We start from the raw sequence: 6,381 nt of genomic DNA on the forward strand, positions 1-6,381 counted from the left end.
TATAATGAACAGCAGTTCCAATCTTCAAAAGATGCACAGTGTACTAGCTTCACCCAGTCTCAGGTCTTATTTGCTTTATTGAAGTGGTTATCTAGATAGCAGGTCACCTAACTTGGTGTAAATCAGTACATTACTCTTGAGCCAGGCCCATAACCCCCAGCTCCAGGGGCGCCGCAGCAGGTGGCATCTGACCTTCTGCCCTCTGTCGTTGGAGGCGACACACCGGCGGCTGCTAGTGGACCCCCAGGACTTGCTTCTGAACTGAGGTGGGGAATGAGGGTGGTGGTCGACAGGATGGTCGACCTTTGAGGGGAGGGCAGTGTAGTGCTGGTGAGATATGCACATCCTGGCATACCTCACGAGCACTTGTCTATGTAGCCCTCTGTGTGTGTATTGTAAATAGCCCTTGTATTGTTGTTGCTTGAGTTATAATTGCCTTTCCGATTGTGGTGTTATGTTTTCCCATGTCTTGTGTATTCCCTGTTTGATCCCTGTGTGTCTTTCCCTTGTGCAAATTACCCGGCGTGTGTGTACCTGAATGTCCAGCATCTGACCTTCCTGTGTTTTTACTGATGGAATGTGTAATCGGTACAGAATGGTCACCAAGCCACACATATATAGGTGTGAATCCTCAAACACTATTAATTAGGTGTTTCGTTTTCATTGCCGTGTAATTTTCCCCTAACAAATTAGTTGACAGCTCACCCTCTATTGTCATAACCCACTCAGAAGCAGCTTCCAATGTAGCATCTTGTCTTTTTAGTTGGCCCAGGTTATCAGGAACCCCCTAATGATCCTAACCTATTTAACTCTGGAAGGTCCCTACTCTTTCCTCCTTTCTCTTTTGCCTTCTGGTTTCTTAACCTTAACAACATCATCAATCTCCAGATCACAGTCCCTGAAGGGTAATACATTAAGGAGATTGTGTCATGCCTGGCTCGTACGATCCTCGTGTGTGCCACGCCCCCTGATTATCCACGTTATGCCCAGTTGTCCCTGGTTATTTTGACTTGTCTATTCTATATCAGTCTACATCTTGTCCCATCCAGTGTCTGTCATTGATGTTAGTCGATGTCAGTGCTAGTGTTCAGTTCTGTTCTGTCCTGCCCCTTAATAAATCCCGTTTTCCCGACGTGCAGCTGCCTGCCATGTTCTTCCCTGCCTCCTGCCTGCCAGCCGGCCGGTCTGCACCCGCGCAAACCTGACAGATTGGATTTCCAAGAGTCTGCTGACCCATTAGAAGCTCGCATCTGAGACCTAGTTAACACCATATCCACCGGATAACTGGCCTGCACCGACTTTCAGAACCTCTAGTTGACGTAATCATGCCCATGTCGGTTACATAGTTTTTTTGTTTTAATTCTTCTAATACTTTCCCCAGTGTGTGTTCCTATAATGTCCCCTACTACCACAGGCTTACCCCTGAATCCTGGTTAGAAGTTGCCTTCGTTGCGGAACATGTTTGGGCATCACCTGGCAGCAAGGAAGGTCTCTACTAATTCTACTGCCATCTGACCTGCTGTCAGCACACAGCAAGAACTCATGTTTATGTGAAATCCAGGTCCTTTTAATTGAAATAGTAGTTTACACATCTTGTCCTAGTTCAAAGTGTCCTTCCTGATATGGATTATCAGGTCACCCTATTGTTGCATGAATTTATTTAGCATAATCATTAGAGCTGTAATGATACACATATTCATCATGTATTGTTTGGTATATCATTTTTGGTTCGGAGTGCACAATGAAGTGAATGAATACATTCATTGACATGGCAAAATTCACAAATAGATGTTCAGCACAGAAAACATTATGCTGTTTCTGGCTGTGAGTTAGTTATGGCTACAGATGGGCAGATGAAGCCTCACAAAACAACTCAAAATGTCAGGAAAAGTGTTGCAGTTTAAATACATTAAACAACGCCATCTGGTGGATTTTAGACATTATAGCAGGCAGCCTGGATGAAGAGTGCCAACATTTTGTGGTTACAATTGTACATTAATGTGAATTTCATTCTTAACCAAAAATAAGCTAACCAATGTCTGGACCTTGTGTGTATATTAAATTTATCCTTTAAATATATATTTTCATTTATGTAGCATTTTATGCCGGAAGTAGGCTCATGGACGTCCAGAGAGGACAAACATCCTTGTTTTCCCCTCCCTTTATCTCAGGATCATGACTTTTTTTTCTCCTGATCTTGAATCTGAATAAAAGTTGTTCTCGAGATCGTAACAAATATTTTTTGTTTTCCTGATGTGATGTAGACCCCGCGACCCAGTAGGATAAGCGGTTTGGATAATGGATGGATGGATGGATGGATGTAGATGACTGCCATAACTGCCTGCTTCTCTGTGCATGCCACAGCAAAAGCACACAGGACTATGGTATTGAACCTTCCTGTTTGAACCCTATGATGAAGGTTAATGATGTATACATACACATACATGAAACTGAAAATGTACTTCCCTTTCCTTGTCACAGCAACCCAGTCCACTTCCAAAGACGGTGATGTGTAAAGGGAAGGCAGTGAGGCATTGGACATCGTTTTTGAAAGGAGTATGGTATATTTATACGTGTGTGCTGTCATTAAAAGCATGTGTCTTTTGCTGAAACCTTTCAGAAATTATTTGCCAGAAGGAGACTGATATACCTGGAAACTCTCAAAGTATGATGAGGGAATCATTCTGTCAGTATTGGGCTATACCGGTCACAACTGACATTGAAAGTATGCTTCTGTTGAATTTCAAAGGTCTTTGAAAATTAGGAACATGTCAAACAGAATGCTATCTTTGCAGATTCCCAAAGTCCTGGGAGAAACACCTGAATGTCTTCGGAAGGGTAAGAACATGGAACTGACCTTGGGTAATGTCAGAGGGCTCATAGTAGGAGATGGAGGGAAGTGGCCCGTCAAAGAATTGAAGTGCTGGACTTTTTCATTTATTTTCATTTTCATCTACTTTTTCTTCTTCCACTGCGCCTAGCTTATTTCAGTTAAAATTCACAAAAGAAATGATGCTATGTATTTATGTTACCAATAAAAGGTGTTTCAGTTTGAACAGCACTTGCATCGGCCATGTTAGGTGTCATTTAAATGTCATTCGTCATGATGGTCACTAGACAGACAGCTTGTTGGTTCATTCATTACAAGACCCTGAGTGCAAATTTCACAAAGTATTGATTCCGAATTTGACGATATGGTATTTTTCTAATTCAGATGACATATTTGTTTCATTTTGACATTTTGTCAAAGTTGTCAAGCAACTCTAATACAGAATGCCTACCATTTAGATTCTGGATTTCTTCAATTGGGCAACCCCATTCATAATTTCTATGTGGAATTGCGTAATTTTCTAATTCTGGATTTATTAAGACACATTGTAATTTCACAGAAGAATATCAGAATCACATCTAATTTTTCCTCGTGGTCAAGCTAATGAACTTTGGGTCCTAACTCCAACTGCAGCTAAATTCTGAAAAAGAATTATGTTAAGTTTGACCGTGGCTTATTTTTTTTTCAATAATGCTGCCAGGGTGCTAATTTAACAAAGCCCTGAACCGCATTTGATGAATTTTTATAATAACTTAAGTTGTGATTTTTACATAGTAAATCGTTATAACACAGAATTATCCCGTTTCGACATGTCATTATTTTGACATAATAAGTCATTATTTCGATTTAATAACTTGTTATAACGAGCTATCTCGTTATTTCTACATAATAAGTCGTTATTTCGGCATAACTCATTATGTTAAGCTTTGTGCAAATATTAATGTCAGCCGCTAGAGGGCAGAATAAGAATGCTGACACGCTAACATCAGTAGCTTACTTGGTACACTAATGGCCTATATATTTCTGGGAATTTTACATAAATCTGGCAGATCTGCGTAACCTCCACCTCTGTTTTACGGCTGTGATGGAGACACTGACCTGCAATCAGGCACCAGTGGGCGGGAAGCACAGTCAAATCTGATACGGCCTGGCGTCCAAGATTTCAGCAGAATGTTAACAGAGGTTGTGCAGGTGATCCATGGATTTTACAGTGAAATTTCAGTAAGGTAAGTCAAACTTGGTTGAACCATGTTAGAAATTAATTAATTTACTTTCATAACGTTTGTGGGTTTTGCTGAAGTTTAGACTTCTTAAACTTGGACAGGTGCTAACTTAAGCTTGTTAGCGAGAGGTTAATGAATAACCCTATCTTTTAGCTATTAAAAGAATTGCATTCATTAAAATGTTTTTTGCAAGTTATGTGTTGTGTGGTAAGTGTTTGCGTTTTAAAACATGTAATTTAAACAGTTTAATGTGGCTGAAGTATCAAATACAGACTTTTGTTGCTGCTGCCTTGTGGATTCTTTCAGTAAGGTAAACTTGAACAAAGTAAGCAGAACCTGGTTAAACTGTTAAAAATAAATGAATAAATTTTCTTTAGTGATGTTAGTGGGTTCTGCTAAACTTTAGACTAAACTTGGACAGGCGCTATTGTTAGCTTGTTAGCTAGAGGTTATTAATCTTAACGGCAATTTAGCTGCTTCGCAGTGTTTGTGTGTAGCCAAGGTTTGCTTTGTCCCCTCTTTAAAATGAAAATTGAATTAGTTATGGAAGGCATCTGAAATATTTAGCAAATTACAGCAAAAACAAATCTGCTATAAACCACATGATGTTTTTACAGTCTTAGTTCCACCAAAATCTTTCCGTTTCTTATTAGAAAGGCCCCACTGCCTCTCCTAATTATTTCTCCTGACATTGCAGAAGACTCTCAGAATTGGAACAAACACAAGCTAACAAAACTAACACATTCCAATACCAGTAACACTTAAAGCATCAGAGACCCAATACTCTTTCAGTAAGAGGTTCCCAAACTTATAACTGTTGCGCACCCCCTAAGACACTCTGTGTCCTACATGGTACCCCCTGTGCCATGGACAGCTCTCTAAACAATATTTTAGTATAATTATTGCTGCATAAACAAAATGTACATAACAATGTTGTGGCAACAAGGTTGTATTGGAATAGTTTGAGTGCAAGATCTACCCAACATTCCTAAGTGTAAAGCAGTGTATCTCATTGGTGAAGACCCCTGTTGTCATGTTTATAGTAACATCCTGCCTCAAACATCACGTACTTCTTCCCTGCTTCCACTGCGCTCACAGATAGATTTGAATGTAGCGTTTTTTTGTCAGGAGGATGAAAAGGAGGGAACCCCCATTAACAAGCCCTGGAGTAAGAAGGAGGGCTTGCCTTGCTCTAGAAAAACAACTGCGAGACATTACAGAAGACTGTCTCTTAGAATCAGAACAAACTCAAAACAAAACTGACACTCATTCCAATAGTGCTAACACTGACAGCAGCAGTGACTGAAGGCTTTAATGTCATTTTGATGCCCTTCACAAAGACGTTATTGACACACTCACAGACAACCAACATATTTCAAAGTCTGACTCTGAATCGGAGTTTTCAGTATGTTGATGAACATGCCTTGCTGAATGCTTGGCCAATTGGGCTGTATGGTTCGGTGTATCTTTAGTTGCCTTTACAGCTCTCCTTAGTTTGCTTAGAGTGTACCATTCAGAACTGCCCAAGGATGCTCGAGCCATTCTGAAACCGAACACTAAATTCAAAATAGATGTGGTGGTTTGTATCATTATAGAGGCATTCTGACAGCACTATATAATAATACACTAACCCAAATGAATGCGAAGATTGCTGATGGATTTCGTTTTAGATTGCAGATAAACATTGATGGCTTACGTTTGTGTAAGAGTTCAAATTTACAGTTATGGCCCATCTTAGGACTTTTGATAAGTGTTCAAATGAAAGAACCTGTTGTCATTGGGCTTTTTTGTGGTCCAAAGAAACCAACCGCCTCTGATGAATTTTTGAGAGACTTTAGTCACAAATTGAAGCAGCTGCAGGAAGGATTTAATTTAAGCAGGAAAAAGCTTTTCATTGAGGTGGATTCTGTTGTATGTGACACCCCTGCTAGGGCATTTGTAAAGAACAAAAAGGCTCACAACACATATCATGGATGTGATAAGTGTTGGCAGCCAGGTGTTTATGTCAACAACAAAATGACATAGCCGATACATGATTTTGTGTTACGGACTGATTCATCATTTGCAGACAGAGAGAACAATGTATAAATACTTGACTTCTTTACACACTTTGGGTTTAGTCTTTCCCCAGTTCGACACCATACTTAATGTCAGACCGAAATAAATTACTTTCATCACTGAAGTTCTCAATAAATCAAGTATTCTCTAATTTTGATATCCACTGTAGATTCGAGACAATGTGGTGGTTAGATACTTTCACATATAGGTACTTTATGGAAAAAAACACTTATATAACTCAATAACAAGTTTCTGCAACAGTTTTAATAC

Source organism: Brienomyrus brachyistius, unplaced genomic scaffold, assembly GCF_023856365.1.
Source record: "Brienomyrus brachyistius isolate T26 unplaced genomic scaffold, BBRACH_0.4 scaffold27, whole genome shotgun sequence".
NCBI lineage: Eukaryota > Metazoa > Chordata > Actinopteri > Osteoglossiformes > Mormyridae > Brienomyrus > Brienomyrus brachyistius.